This window comes from Mirounga angustirostris, unplaced genomic scaffold, assembly GCF_029215605.1.
Source record: "Mirounga angustirostris isolate CCGP_5_RB_7025 unplaced genomic scaffold, mMirAng1.0.hap1 SCAF_14, whole genome shotgun sequence".
Lineage (NCBI taxonomy): Eukaryota > Metazoa > Chordata > Mammalia > Carnivora > Phocidae > Mirounga > Mirounga angustirostris.
The window spans coordinates 88334250-88350832 of NW_026991722.1; the positions used below are offsets into that span (position 1 = coordinate 88334250).

The 16583-nt window shown below is 43.9% G+C and overlaps 1 protein-coding gene across 2 annotated transcripts in view; it reads right to left on the minus strand.

Moving 5' to 3' along the window:
* The window catches only part of CHEK2 (checkpoint kinase 2), an 85854-nt gene that overhangs the window by 67373 nt on the left and 1898 nt on the right, over positions 1 to 16583 (minus strand). The gene's annotated exons all lie outside the window — the stretch shown is intronic.

Below are 16583 nucleotides of genomic sequence, written 5' to 3' on the forward strand. Positions count from 1 at the left end.
TTAGTATAGTCTTAGGGCATTCAGTTTAGTAACCATGCAAAGCTGCCTAAGGATTTCTTAGGCCTACATTTAAAAATGTAGGTAATATTATCAGGAGTTAGTCTGGTGGGGCCATGATGGGTGTAGAGATTACGAAAAAGAAAAAGACAGAAATTCCAAGAAATAGAGGCGCCTGGGTGGCTCAGTTGGTTAAGCGACTGCCTTCGGCTCAGGTCATGATCCTGGAGTCCCTGGCTCGAGTCCCGCATCGGACTCCCTGCTCAGCGGGGAGTCTGCTTCTCCCCCTGACCCTCCCCCCTCTCATGTGCTCTCTCTCTCAGTCTCTCTCTCTCAAATGAATAAATAAAATCTTTAAAAAAAAAAAAAGAAAAGAAATAACAACTCTTGGAAATTGAAGAGTTTCCTTCAATTTGTTGTTTAAATTGAAAAATCAGAGTTCTGAACCAAGGTTCAATTCCTAGAGCTTAAAATTGCAGCCCCTTTGCGTCCTCCCTCACCCTTGTCTAAGAATTTATATCTTGTGAATCCTGATCCTATTCTACTCAGTTTGTTAACATTTTAGGATTTATGGATCCTCTGAAGGCAAATTAACCACAGCAGCTGTCTGGCTTAATGGTATTTAGGAATATCAGTACAATCACCAGCCCTCTTACATTTTACAAGGAGAATGAGTTACTTGTCTAAAAACACACAGGGAGTCTTTAAGTGAACAATTACAATGCAAGCAAATGTCCTGATTAAATTGGGTGCCTCTGTAAAGAAACAGGAGATGAAAGTAGTGTTTGAAATAGTTCTGCAATCTTCATTCCTTTTTCAGAACGATGATCAGGGACCAAAACAATCTGACCACAAAAAGAAATCAGATAAACATTTTTGGAGGAACTTCAAAGAAACTTTTCCCTTACCTGCTGCCATCAGCTAGAAAGACTACTAGGCCTCCCAGCTAACTACTTCTGATTTAGGGAATAAATAAAAAAGACTTTATTTCTAAGTGTAATGACTTTTGTTTTTTCTTTTTTGTTTTTCCTTCACTCTTCCAAAATCTTTCCCTGTTAGGGTAAAAGTCCAAGTTTAGCGGGACTTCTAAATCCAGGAACCCTTGCAAGTGTTCCCTGTCAAAGCCCTATGAGGAGGTAGGCTTCTAGACAACTGGAAGGTTATCAGCCCTATTTGGACTAGAGTTTTTTGGTTTTCCTTTTTTTTTTTTTAAGTTTATTTAAGTAATCTCTACACCCAATGTGAGGCTGGAACTCATGACCCCAAGATCAAGAGTTGCATGCTCTTCTGAATGAGCCAGCCAGGCACCCTTGAATTAAAGTTTCTTTTTTTTTTTTTAAGATTTTATTTATTTGTCAGAGAGAGAGAGAGTGAGAGAGCACAAGCAGGGGTAGTGCCAGGGAGAGGGAGAAGTAGGCTCCCGCTTAGCTGAGAGCACTGATACAGGGCTCAGTCCGACCTGAGCCGAAGGCAGATGCTTAACCAACTGAGCCACCCAGGCATCCCTGAATTAAAGTTTCTGACCAAGTGAAGCAAACTGAGCCCTCACCTCCCTCCCCACATCATTCCCAATATAGAAAAAATTTATCAGAACAAGTAAGAGGTTTTGACTAATTTGTGGTTATTTCTTCTCAGACTCTGTTGTCAGAAAGGCCCAGTATTATGGATTGGATGTGTCTCCCCCCACCCCACCCCCCAGAAAATTCATATGGTATGGTGAAGCCCTAACCCACAGTGGGGCTATATTTGGAGATGGTGCCTCTAAAAATTAATTGAGGTTAAATGAGGTCATATAAGATTCCCATCAGACAGGATTCGTGTCTTTATGAGAAAAGACACCAGGGAGCTCCCTCACTTGCTCCCTACACTCATGTACGAGGGAAAAATATCTTTTTTTTTTTTTTAAGGTTTTATTTATTTGTCAGAGAGCAAAATTGGAGAGTGGCAGGCAGAGGGAGAATCAGGCAAGGAGCCTGCTTCAGGACTCGATCCCATGACTCTGGGATCATGACCTGAGCTAAAGGCAGACGCTCAACCGACTGAGCCACCCAGGCATCCCACAAGGGAAAAAGATCTTGTGAGAAAGCCAGAGGGAAGGCAACCAGGAAGTGACTTCTCACCGGAAACTGAAACTGACCATGCTGGCACCTTGATCTTGGATTTCCGGCCTCCAGACCGTGAGAAAATTGACTTCTGTTGTTAAGTCACCCAGTCTGCAGTATTTTATTATGGGGGCCTGACCTGAGTGATACACCTGGATTTGAATCCCAGCTCTGCCACCTATGTGTGTGAGGCTACAATTATGCTAAGCTTCATTTCCTCATCTTTAACATGGTGATAATAGAATGTATTTCACAGGGTTGTTGTAAGGATCAAATGAAATAAATTAAGCAAATTGCTTAGCCCAACACATAGCACATAGTAAGCACTCAAATGTTATTTTTAAAATTATAATGACTGGGCGCCTGGGTGGCTCAGTCATTAAGCGTCTGCCTTCGGCTCAGGTCATGATCCCAGGGTCCTGGGATCGAGTCCCACATCGGGCTCCCTGCTCAGCGGGAAGCCTGCTTCTCCCTCTCCCACTCCCCCTGCTTGTGTTCCTGCTCTCGCTATGTCTCTCTCTGTCAAATAAATAAATAAAATCTTAAAAAAATAATAAAAATAAATTAAATTATAATGACTAATTTTATTATTTTTACTTTGGCAACAAAGTCATGTCTTTCACAGCAGAGTCAACATTACCCATTCAGCAGAGTTTCAAGCACCTACTCTGTGTAAGCGAACATTCAGCCCTGGGATAGATGCACAGAACAGTTAGATGCATCCTGTCTATTTGGGAGAGGTATTTTATACCAATAATCAAAACAATAATAAAAGTTCCCATTTGCTGGGGAGACAGGCTGGCTCAGTCGGTGGAGCCTGTCACTCTTGCTCTCAGGGTCATGAGTTTAAGCCCCACATTGGGTGTAGAGATTACTTAAAAAAAAAAAAAAATCAGGGAAAAAAAGTTCCCATTTGCTCCATAGTTACTATGTGAAGTACTTTGCATGAATCCACCAGATTAAACCCAGTTTAACTCACTTTACAGATGAAGAAACAAGTTCCCAGAAGATAAGAGTCAAGAGCTAGGATTCAAACACAGGTCTACCTAAGCCTATGCTCTTAGGGAGGCTGAACCTACCAAATTAAGTACCATCCAAGAAGATTAAACAATTTGTAACCAGGGGCCATTTACCAGGGCATGCATCTTGCCAAACAGAGGCAGGACTTGATCCAAGTCCCTTTTTCCAAGGCTTGCACATACAGCTTCACTGGGCATAGGGAGGGATCGCTCCCAGGTGTAATAACCAGGTAAGAAGGTTTCAGGGAAGGGGCGCCTGGGTGGCTCAGATGGTTAAGCGTCTGCCTTCGGCTCAGGTCATGATCCCAGGGTCCTGGGATCGAGCCCCGCATCGGGCTCCCTGCTCAGCGGGAAGCCTGCTTCTCCCTCTCCCACTCCCCCTGCTTGTGTTCCCTCTCTCGCTGTGTCTCTCTCTGTTAAATAAATAAATAAAATCTTAAAAAAAAAAAAAAAAGGTTTCAGGGAAGAGGGGGAATAGAATCCAGACAAGCAGAGAGAAGCTGTGTCAGGTGTCCCCAAGACCCACCCCAGACGCAATGACTCCCTAGGAAATCTCACAGGACTTGGTATATCATCCTACTCATGGTATGATGTATTACAGTGAAAGGATATAAAGGTAACTCAACAAAGGGAAAAGGCACATGGGATGAAGTCCAATGGCAACCAGGTACAAGGTCTTAGGGGTCCTCTCCCAGGGAGTCACACAGGGCACGCTTCATTCCCCCTCCAGGACAAGCTGTGACAATCTGTAAGGGAGGCTCATTAGAGACTCAGTACCCAGACTACTTCTTGGGCACTGGTCACATGAGTTCTCTGCCTAGCGTGTGCCACAATTCCAGACTCCCAGTAGGAAAACAGGTATTCAGCATAAACTACATTGTTTCTGCAAACAATTTAGGCACAGTGGGCCAGTCTTATCAATTCTGGGAATAAGTAAACTCTCCCCAAATCTGAATTCCCAGCCAAGGGCCAAGCTTGTCCGCAGGCTTTTCTAAGGATACGCAATCTCAGGACTGCTAGGTTAACTTGTTCCTGCACAGAAGCCAAGGGGAGTTCCCATCATAGCAGAGGGAATTATATAACAATCTATAACCAGAGAGGAAGGCACCCCCATTGCTGACAGGCTTTTTCCTGTCTCTGGCTGCCATCAGGTAAAGAGAAAGATGCTGCTTTGCTGAGTCAAGATAGCAGTCATGCCCCCTAGCGCGTTCAATAGCAGGTGACAAATGCCTGAAGCAGACTTGGATGCAAAGCTTTACTGTGACTAAGAATTTCTTTGATTCTGTCACTTTTTGTGACACGTGAAATATATCAGAGGTGGCCAGATGAAAAAATACAACACACCATTTTTTCGTTTCCAGGGGTTGCTGTCAAGAGGCAAAAGAATCATCAGAAACATATCACCAGAGTTCCAAGGGTTAAGGGCTTCAGGCAGGAAACAAACACATGGATGATGGTGGGGGGGGGTGATGTATTGGGGAGGGGTGAGGTCTTCAAGGAAATGGGAGTAGGTACCCCATCTCAAAGCTGGGGAGGAAGCACTACTACACTCTGGTAATAGTTGCCATGGAGACTGTGTTGACAGTCTCATGATTTTTTCATGAGAGGAGTTGGAATTGAGATTTTAACAGGCTATTTCCCTGGAGCTGCCAGGACCATGGAAGCCCCAAGCAAGAAACGCCTAACTCAGCTGGGGTAAGGGAAGGTACAGAATAGGCTTTACAGAGGAGGTGATATGAGAGCAGTATAGTGTTAAAAAAAAAAAAAATGAGCGCTCACCCACTGGACTAAGGAAAGAAGAAATCAGGTTACAAATTATATTTGTGATACTACGGATTTCACACAATCAGACAGAACTAGGTTTCCCATCTAGTGCTTCCTCTTACTCACTGTGTGACCTTGAGCAGTTTAGTGTCTGAGTTTCAGTCTTCTTATCTGTAAAACAGGGATGGCCATAGCACCACCCTCAACAATGAGGACATATAAATGGGACATCAGGAGTGAAGAGTATATAAAGTAGTGCACATGCAGTACTTAGCACAGAGCCTGCCACTGCACTCAGCAAATATTAATAGAAGCACAGAAGGAGATGCGAGCTGAGAGCAAGGGCCCTTGGCCTCAACCTGGGGTTAGGGGCAGAATCATGGATGCTTCCTGAAGGCATTTGGCATTTTCAGATAGATAAGCAGGAGATGCGGCATGCAAGTGAAGAAGAATCCTATTGCACTGGAAGTGGGAGAGTGACAGAGATGAGATTGAGAGAGAGGCAGCCAGGTCAGGAGGAACAATACAATTGACCCTTGAACAACACAGGTTTCAGCTGTAAGGGTCCATTTATGCATGGATATTTTTCGATACGGTTCAGTACTGTAAATGGATTTTCTCTTCCACATGATTTTCGTAATAACATTTTCTTCTCTCTAGCTTACTTGACTGTAAGAATACAGTGTATAATACATATAGCATAGGGGTGCCTGGGCGGCTCAGTTGTTAAGCATCTGCCTTCGGCTCAGGTCATGATCCCAGGGTCCGGGGATCGAGCCCCGCGTCGGGCTCCCAGCTCGGCGGGAAGCCTGCTTCTCCCTGCTTGTGTTCCCTCTCTCGCTGTGTCTCTCTCTGTCAAATAAATAAATAAAATCTTTAAAAAAAAATACAGGGCGCCTGGGTGGCTCAGTTGGTTAAGCGACTGCCTTCGGCTCAGGTCATGATTCTGGAGTCCCGGGATCGAGTCCCGCATCGGGCTCCCTGCTCGGCAGGGAGTCTGCTTCTCCCTCTGACCCTCCTCCCTCTCATGCTCTCTGTCTCTCATTTCTCTGTCTCAAATAAATAAATAAAATCTTTAAAAATAAATAAATAAATAAATAAATAAATAAATAAATAAATAAATAAATAAAAATAAATACATATAGCATACAAAATATGTGTTAATCAACTGTTAATGTTATTGGTAAGGCCGCTGGTCAACAGTTGGCTATTAGTAGTTAAGTTTTTGGAAAGTCAGGAGTTGTATGTGGATTTTCTTTTTCTTTTCTTTCTTTCTTTCTTTCTCTCTTCTTTCTTTCGTTCTTTCTTTCTTAGATTTTATTTATTTATTTGAGGGAGAGAGAGTGAGTGAGAGAGCACGAGCGGGGAGGAGAGGGAGAAGCTGGCTCCCCACGAGCAGGGAGCCTGATGAGGGGCTCAATCCCATTACTGTGGGATCATGACCTGAGCTGAAGGCACAAACCCCTATGTGGTTGAAAATCCACTGGGGCGCCTGGGTAGCTCAGTCGGTTAAGTGTCTGCCTTCAGCTCGGGCCATGATCCCGGGGTCGTGGGATGGATCCCTGCATGGAGCCCTTCATCGGGCTCCTTGCTCAGCAGGGAGCCTGCTTCTCCCTCTCCCTCTGCCACCCCCTCCCTTAGCTTGTGCTCTCTCTCTCTCCCTATCAAATAAAATATATTTTTTTTAAATGGTTAAATGGTAAATTCTGTATAATGTATATTTTTTAAAATATTTTATTTTTAAGTAATCACTATACTCAACATGGGGCTTAAACTTACAACCCTGAGATCAAGAGCTGCATGCTCTACTGACTGAGCCAGCCAGCTGCCCCATGTAATGTATATCTTACCACAATAAGAAAAAAGAAAGAAAGAAAATGTGGTCCTAACTACCAATGATATTGTAAGCATTGGCTCAGGAGCCATCATTTCTCTCTCTGCTGTTTTTATGTATGTGTGCTTTCATCATTATGATATTTTATATTCTGTCTGGCTTCCTTAGTTTCAGATTCTCAGAAAAGTAGAGGAAAGCTCACTATAACCCCTATATATCTCTTATTCACAATAGTTACCAACCCCTGCTAGCATATGTTAGGAAAAAAAAGGCACACACCACTAGAACCTCCCAGCATACGTTAGAAAAAAGAATGGCACACACCACTAGCAGGCTAAGTGGTTTGTACTACAACATGGACCTAAGCCACCTTGCACATACATAGCTGTTGGGTTCCTTTTGGTAGGTGTCAGAAACCACCAAGAATACTGGGTAGGTCAAAGTTAGCTACTCTACCATAACCTTGCTACCAGGACATTTTTGTCATCTCAAAAAGGAATCTTGTACCATTAAGAATCCTCTCTATCTTCCCCTTCTCCTCCCCACCTCTTGCTCTAGGCCAATATTAACCTGTAGATTTGCCTAGTCTGGACATTTCTTACAAAGAGAACCATACAATAAATGGTCTTTTGTGACTGGCTTCTTTCCCTTAGCATCAATGTACACATTTTTGGGGGCGCCTGGGTGGCTCAGTTGGTTGGGTGACTGCCTTCAGCTCGGGTCATGATCGCAGGGTCCTGGGATTGAGTCCTGCACTGGGCTCCCTGCTCAGCGGGGAGCCTGCTTCTCCCTCTCCCTCTGCTGCTCCCCCTACTTGTGCTCTCTCTCTCTCTCTGTCAAATAAATAAATAAAATCTTTTTTAAAAATGTACACATTTTTGGAACATGGCTGGCTCAATTGGTAGAGCATGTGACTTTTGATCTCAGGATTGTAGGTTTGAGCCCCACATTAGGTGTAGACATTACTTAAAAATAAAATCTTTACGGATACCTGGGTGGGTCAGTCGGTTAAGCATCTGCCTTAGGCTCGGGTCATGATCCCAGCGTCCATTAGTGCCCAGTTGGCACTAATGCCAACTCCTGCTCAGCGGGGAGTCTGCTTCTCCCTCTCCCTCTGCCGCTCCCACTGCTTGTGCTCTCTCTGTCAAATAAATAAAAATCTTAAAAAAAAACTTCAAATAAATAAATGTATGTATGTATGTACACATTTTTGTGTGGACATATATTTTCATTTTTCTTGGATCTATGCCTAGAAGTAAAATTGCTGGGTCATATGGTAACTATATGTTTAATCTGTTGATTAAACATTAAACCCAGGCTCAATGGTTAAGTGTCTGCCTTCGGCTCAGGTCATGATCCCAAGGTCTTGGAATCGAGCCCCACATCGGAGTCCCTGCTCAGCGAGGAGCCTGCTTCTCCCTCTCCCTCTGCCTGCCGCTCCCCCTACTTGTGCTCTCTCTCTCTCTGTCAAATAAATAAAATCTTTGAGAAAAAAAAAACCTGGGATGCTATCTTGAGTATGGAAGGGTGAAGGGCTCACCAGACTTTTATACTTTATTAATGCCAGGATGAAGACACCTCTAAACTAATTCTAGTTAATCCACACATTTTATTTTATTTATTTATTTTTAATCTATACATTTTATTTTATTTTAAAGATTATATTTATTTATTTGACAGAGGGGGACACAGGGAGAGAGGGAACACAAGCAGGAAGAGTGGGAGAGGGAGAAGGGAGCCTGATGCGGGGCTCGATCCCAGGACCCTGGGATCATGACCTGAGCCGAAGGCAGATGCTTAACTGACTGAGCCACCCAGGCGCCCCTAATCCACACATTTTAAACACCACTCATCTTATCAATGGAAAAACTCATTCTAATGTCAATTACATTAATGAGTGGAAACCTCTAGGATTTAGGATTCAGAAGAGTGAAAGATACCTGAAGCACTTGTAGGAGTTGCCTTTTTTTTTTTTTTAAGTAGGCTCAATGCCCAATGTGTGGCTTGAACTCATGACCCTGAGATCAAGATCACAAGTCACATGCTTTACTGACGGAGCCAGCCACGCACCCCAAGGAATTGCCTTTGATTAAATTTCCTTGCTACCCCAGGAGTGTGTATCATGGTTAAGAAGCAGCATACCCGCCCTGGGGTGGACTAATGCCAACACACACATTCTATCATACTGTCTGTGCAGACATAATATAAGGAAAACTGTAGACCATATCACAGTGTTATGCAGGCAAAACAACTCTGGGTAAAACTTTATTAATAAACCCAAGGGGGGGGGTTTTGTTGTTTGTTTTCTAAAGTTTATTTATTTATTTATTTGACAGAGAGAGGCAAAAGTAGGCAGAGCAGCAGGGAGAGGAGAGGGAGAAGCAGACTCCTTGCTGAGCAGAGAGCCCAATGCGGGGCTCGATCCCAGGACCCTGGGATCATGACCTGAGCTGAAGGCGGATGCTCAACTGACTGAGCCACCCAGGCGCCCCTGTTTGTTTGTTTTTTTGTTTTTTTGTTTTAAAGATTTTATTTATTTATTTGACAGAGAGAATGAGAGAGAGAGCACATGAGAGGGGGGAGGGTCAGAGGGAGAAGCAGACTCCCTTCCGAGGAGGGAGCCCGATGCGGGACTCGATCCCAGGACCCTGGGATTATGACCTGAGCCGAAGGCAGACGCCTAACAACTGAGCCACCCAGACGCCCCTGATTAGGTGATTTTAAAAAATTATTGGGATGGGGGCGCCTGGGTAGCTCAGTTGTTAAGCGTCTGCCTTCGGCTCAGGTCATGATCCCAGGGTCCTGGGATCGAGTCCCACATCGGGCTCCCTGCTCTGCGGGAAGCCTGCTTCTCCCTCTCCCACTCCCCCTGCTTGTGTTCCTGCTCTCACTGTCTCTCTCTGTCAAATAAATAAAATCTTTAAAAAAAAAAAAATTATTGGGATGCCTGGGTGGCTCAGTTGGTTAAGCATCTGTCTTCAGCTCAGGTCGTGATCCCAGAGTCCTGGGTTTGAAGACCACATCTCCCTGCTCAGCAGGGAGTCTGCTTCTCCCTCTCGCTCTGCCTGCCGCTCCCCCTGCTTGTGCTCTCTCCCTCTCTCTCTCTGACAAATAAATAAATAAAATCTTCAAAAAAAATTCTTAAGTTTGGGGACACCTGGGTGGCTTAGTCAGTTAAGCGTCTGCCTTTGGCTCAGGTCATGATCCCAGGGTCCTGGGATGGAGTTCCACATCTGGCTCCTTGCTCAGTGGGGAGTCTGCTTGTCCCTCTCCTGCTCCCCCTGTTTGTGCGCTCTCTCTCTCTCTCTGACAAATAAAGTCTTTTAAAAAATTATTAATTTTGTTAGATGTGATAATAGCATTGTGGGGTTTGGGTTTTTTTTAAGTATTTGTTAGAGATAAACACCAAATCATTCATAGATAAAATATGATTCTGGGATTTGCTTTAAAGTAATCATGAAAAACTCCCATGACCTAACAGTATTTCCTATTTACATATTATAGCCCTTTATTATCCTCATATGCAGTTTTTTCATACTTGTCACCATGATATCTCAATACTTTTATGATTTAGGGGCACTTGGGTGGCTTAGTCATTAAGCGTCTGCCTTCGGCTCGGGTCATGATCCCAGAGTCCTGGGATTGAGCTTCCGTTGGGCTCCCTGCTCAGCGGGAACCCTGCTTCTACCTCTCCCACTTCCCCTGCTTGTGTTCCCTCTCTGGCTGTGTCTCTCTCTTCAAATAAATAAATAAAATCTTAAAAAAAAAAATACTTTTATGATCTCAACATTTAGGAACAAATGCTGCTTTTGAGAAGGTGCCACACGTTTGTAATGTTGGTGGTACCATCTGACTGTGCAGTTTTTACTCCATCCTTGATAAGAGAGGGTGCTGCCATTTTTAAGTAGGAGCATTAATTCCTTAGGGATTGTGATGGTTGATTTTGTGTCAATTTGACTAGCCTAAATGATGGCCAGATAGCTGGTAAAAGGTTGTTTCTGAATATGTCTGTGAAGGTGTTTCCAGAAGAGATTAGCATTTGATAGGTGAACTGAGTAAAGCAGATGGCCTTCCAAAGTGAGTGGGCATCATGCCATCCATTGAGGACCGAAACTGAACAAAAAGGCAGAGGAAGGGTGAATTGGCTCTTTCTCTCTGCTCCGGCTTCGACATCCATCTTCTTCTGCCCTTGAACAAAAAGATGCTCCTGGTTCTCAGGCTTTCAAACTCAGTGGAGAGCTACACCATCAACCCCCTAATTCACAGGCCTTCGGACCCAGCTGAATTACATCACCAACTTTCGGGTTCTCCAGCTGGCAAACAGAAGTGCTTTGGGACTTCTCAGTCTCCATAACCGTGTGATTCAGTTCCCATAATAGATTTCCTCTTATGTATATATCTTATTGGTTCTGTTTTTTGGGAGAACCTTGACTAATAGAGAGATCTTCCCTCGTATATGCATTCTGTGGGTGCTCAGCAGCAAAGAATGTTTCCATTTGCTCATGGAAAGCAGTGATAGTGATCCTGGCTTTGGAATCAGCCAAATCTAAAACCATCAATACTGTGAGACCTTGAGACACTTCCCTCACCTCTCTGAGTCTTAGCCTCTTATTCTGCAAAGTGGTGCTATTGACACCATAATACAGAGTTGTGGTGATGCTGACAAAAAGTAAGCACACTTAGCACAGTGTCTGGTATAGTAAATGCTCAGTAAATGCTTTCTGCTAGTGTTAATTGCTTCTCTTGGTCTTTTGTCGTCTTTAACCTTGTGTCTTAGTCTGGTCAGGCTTTATATAACAAATACTATAAATAACAGAAATTTGTCTCTCATGGTTCTGGAGTCTGAGAAATCTGAGATTAAGGTGCCAGCAGATTCTGTTTCTGTGACAACCTTCAAAATAAAAAGTGCCAAGTGCACCCCAAGTCCCTCTTTTCCTGTTGAGTCTGCAACTGACTGTGAATGCTAGGGCATGAGAGCTCTCCCTGCCAAAACCTCCCAACTCCATTTTTTATGATTTCCCATTACGGATTTTCACACAACCCACTTCCTAGTTCAAAGATGGCCATCTTTTCGCCTGGTGTCCTCACCTGGTGTAAGGGGCAAGGGAGTTGTCTTGAGTCTTTCATAAGGGCATTAATCCCATTCATAGAGGCTCCACCCTCCCATAGACCCTAATCCCTATCCCATAGGCCCCACCTTCTAATAACCATTACAATAAGGATTAGGATTTCAACAAATGAATTTGGTGGGGGGTAGGGGTAGAGGGAATAACACAAATATTCATTCTTTGCACTTGACATGTTGAACGTGTTTGTTTCAAAAGCATTCATATGGGGCGCCTGGCTGGCTCAGTCAGTAAAGCGTACAACTTTTTAAACTCAGGGTTGTGAGTTCGAGCCTCACCTGGGTGGAGAGATTACTTAAAAAAATCTTAAGAAAAAAACAAAAAGAGGGGCACCTGGCTGGCTCAGTTGGAGGAGCATCTGGTTCTTGATCTCAGGGTCGTGAGTTCAAGCCCCATGTTGGGTGGAGAGATTAGTTAAAAAATAAAATATTTATTTATTTAATTTTTTTATTTTAATTAATTTATTTGACACACAGAGAGAGGCAGACAGGCAGGCAGGCAGGCAGAGGGAGAGGGAGAAGCAGGCTTCCCGCAGAGCAGGGAGCCCGATGCAGGGCTCCATCCCAGGACCCTGGGATCATGACCTGAGCCGAAGGCAGATGTTTAACCGACTGAGCCATCCAGGCGCCCCAAATCTTTATTATTTTTAAAAAAGATTTTATTTATTTGTTTAAGAGAGAGAGATAGAGAGCCTGAGCATGGGAAGGAGCAGAGAGAGAGGGAGGAACAGAGGGAGAGAGAGAAGCAGACTCCCCGCTGAGCAGGGAGTCCGACGTGGGGCTGTATCCCAGGACCCTGAGATCACAATCCTAGTGGAGGGCCGACACTTAACTGACTGAGCCACCCAGGTGCCGCTCTTGCTAAATTCTATTAACCGATGGCAATTAATTAGGTAGACAAATTACTTATCCTCTCTAAGCTTTAGTTTTATCACCTTTATATAGAATAATACATATACATGTGGTACAGTTATGAGAGTAAAATATGAAAATGAGGAGATTTGTATGTGTTATATGATGTTTTGGAATATAGGTGAGGTTTGGTTGGGTAAGGCCTGGAGCTGACGGCCAAGAAAAAATTCTTAAAAAAAAAAAGAATTCTTGAGACGTCTTTGGTGCAAAATGATGGTTTTATTAAAGCACGGGGACAGGACCCATGGACAGAAAGAGCTGAAGCACCAGGGTTGTGAGGGGTGCCTGATCATATACTTGGGAGGTGGGGGTAAGGAAAAAGGGAGGTTTTCAAAAGAATTTCTGTATGCTAGAAAGGACCTACAAGATATTGGAGGCCTTGCCATAGTCAAGTTAAGGTTGTTTTCCCCTTTCAAGTTAAGGTTATTTTTTCCTTCTAGTAAACATTAACTTTAAGACAGTTGGGAGTTTCCTTCTGAAAGTTAGGTTATTGATAAGAATGCTTTTTTTTCTTGTAAATCACTAAGACATTTTGTAAACTGAGGGAGACTCCTGTCTATAGGACTATAATTTCTATAAGTTAACCATTTGTTTTTCCTTTCCCTTAGTTTTGGGCAGCCAGGAATGCCTGAGGAATGTCATACAGATCCCACAGTGGTTGGGGGGGGGGGGGTGTTGCAGGGTGTCAGCTTGTGCTTTGTCCTCAGCTTGCCTTCTGCCCCCTCATCATTATACACTAGCACACAGATGTGTATGTGCACATGTTACCGAATGACCTATCATAGCCACTAACTCAGAAAATGAACAGGTGACCCTTGGCGTGCTGCCCAGCCAACTGCTTCATCCCCGGAAATCCCATGGGGGCTGGACAAATCAAAAGCATAGCTCCTGGTTGGCTTGCCAACACTGTTGCTAAACAAACTCAGATAAACTCATAACAAGTGAAGCCTGATCACTCAAAGACAAGAGTTGGGAAAGGAGGGAGAAATTTATTTGGGGGGAAGTGGCCGTCTCAAGCCTTAACCACTGACCTCTCTCCCTGCAAGACGGATACCTAGAGTTTTATAGCGAGAGCTTCGGGGATGTAAGAGAACAGGCAGATAGCGAGTGATCATGGCTGGGGTTTGGGGCGTTCTGCCCACCATCGAGGGCACAGAAGGGGATGTATGGGGTGTGGCCTTCTAGGCATTCAGTTGCTATATGGGCTTTTCTGGACGAGCACTTGGAATGTTGTAAATTGTCAATGCCTCAAGAAAGTGCAATGAGAAATAACTGTTGGGGTCTATAATTGCACAAGACAGCTCGCGTGTGCCCACACATACACACACAAATAAGAAAAAAGACTACAAGTGATGAGGGAGCAGAAGGCAAGCTGAGGACAAAGCACAAGCTGACACCTTGCAACTACCCCCCTACCCCTCCTGGGTGGGATTTCTTCCAGGAAACTCCCAACTATCTTAATGTTAATGCTTTGCTCCAGACAAAAACAACCTTAGCTTGACAACAGCCAGGCCTCCAGCATCCCAAGGGTCTTCTTTAGCATATGAAAGTCCTTTTGGACACCTCCTTAAATCCTTACCTCCCCCCAGACCCGCCCCAATGCCCAAGTATATAATCGGCCATTCCTCACAACCCCAGTGCTGCAGCTCTTTCTTCCCGTGGGTTTCCTCCGCGTGCTTTCATAAGATCACCTTTTTTGCACTGAAGACATCTCAAGAATTCTTTCTTGGCCGTTGGCTTCGAACATCACCAACATTCCGAAACTACATCAAGAAGGATATTCAAATAATGGAGCTTCCTGTGGGATGGTATGAAGCCTTTTTTTTTTTTTTTTTTTGCTTCTGTGTACTTTTATCACCACCTCCAATCATTTTCTACTAGACTGTGTTAGTTTTATAACCAAAAAATATTGTTGTTTTTAAAAAGATAACAGATAAGATTAGCCACCAGTTGAACTGAGTCAGGAGAGTATTGTCTAAAGGTCTTTATGTCTGGGGGCACCTGGGTGGCTCTGTTAAGCGTCTACCTTCGGCTCAGGTCATGATCCCAGGGCTCTGGGATCGAGCCCCACGTCGGGCTCCCTGCTCAGTGGGGAGCCTGCTTCTCCCTCTCCCTCTGCCTGTCTCTCCCCCTACTTGTGCTCTCTCTCTCTCTGTCAAATAAATAAAATCTTTTTTAAAAAAAGTCTATGTCTGACCCAGCAATTGCCTGAGAGGTTAACTGGAAGTCACCTAGAGGCAGGCCTAGACTGTTAACTGAAAAGAAGAGATGCTCTGGGTGGCCACCATCAAATTCTGTACCTGCTCTTCTCAGGTTTCTGTAGGAGACAATGCACAATAATCCTCAGTCTTTTGCTTTGCTTCCAGGGTCTGAAGCCAAAAGGAGTCAGTCTCTCTCAGACACACTCTACTGAGGCTTTCCCTTATTCTTCCAGAGCACTTTCTGCCAGGAAATACAACGGGATGGAGCAAAGCCTACCAGTTTAGAACAAGATCTAGGGTCTCAGACCTGCAATTGAACCCCTTCATTTATAAATAAGGGAATTGGGGATGAAACTTGCCTCAATTTTCTTATGAGTAAAATGGGGGGTAAGAAAAGCATCCAGTTCATGGCATTATTGTGAGGAATACTTGACTTAATTTGGGTAAAGAGCACCTGCAAATAGGCAGTACTTAATAGATTATTAATTCTGGGGCACCTGGGTGGCTCCGTCAGTTTAGCACCTTTGGCTCAGGTCATGATCCCAGGGTCCTGAATAGAGCCCCACATCAGAGTTCCCTGCTCAGGGGGAGTCTGCTTCTCCCTCTCCATCTGCCCCTCCCCCTTGTTCGAGCTTGCTCTCTCCCCTCCCAAAATAAAATCTTTTAATTAGTAAATAAAGAAATCTAGTACACTGCCTGATAAGGGATATACAACTAGTACAGAACTGTGAATGACAGGATGAATTTGGATAGGCATTCAAGAAATACAATTAGGTGGAAAGGAGTTTCAGAATGATGTAGAGTATGATAACTGTAAGGGCCGATGGCAGGCTGCCACAAGACAGGCCACTTTTGCATGAACATTATTTTGAGTTAAAAGCAATTAAAACCCAGCAGATTCAAGAAAAGTTCTTTACCACCCCCTCAACTGCCCGCTTTACCAGGAACAGAGCCATTAACAGATTCCTCTTTACCTATGAAACTTAATATTCATAATAAGGCAACCTTTGTTTCCAAAAACATCTCACTTTCCTGCTAATGGTCTTCCTCTTTGTATTCTTGACCCCTACCCCTCTCCTTAGCTCTTGTAAGCCTCTTGTTGATTATGTTTGGAATTTCTTTTGTCTATGTGGATTTCCTGTATGCACAAAATTAAATTTGATTTTCTCTTGTAAATCTGTCTCATGTCAATTTGATTCTCAGTCCAGCTGGAGGGACTTGAAGGAAAGAGGAAAATTATTCCTGACATTCCCTTTTCATAAATATACATTTAAATTTATATGTGTATATAACATAATCTGGAAGGATATTTTTTTTTCAGGGGAAGAATGAGGTGGCCATTTGTTTTTGTTTGTTTGTTTTTTTAAAGAGTTTATTTATTTATTCATGAGAGATAGAGAGAGAGAGAAGCAGAGGGAGAAGCAGGCTCCCAAGGAGCAGGGAGCCCGATGCGGGACTCGATCCCAGGACCCTGGGATCATGACCTGAGCCGAAGGCAGACGCTCAACCGTCTGAGCCACCCAGGCGCCCTGAGGTGGCCATTTGTAGAAATGACCCAGGAGACTATATTTTATATTCAGTTGAAGTAAGTAGGGTGTTACCTTATGAAGGCAAAACTGGATTGTAAAT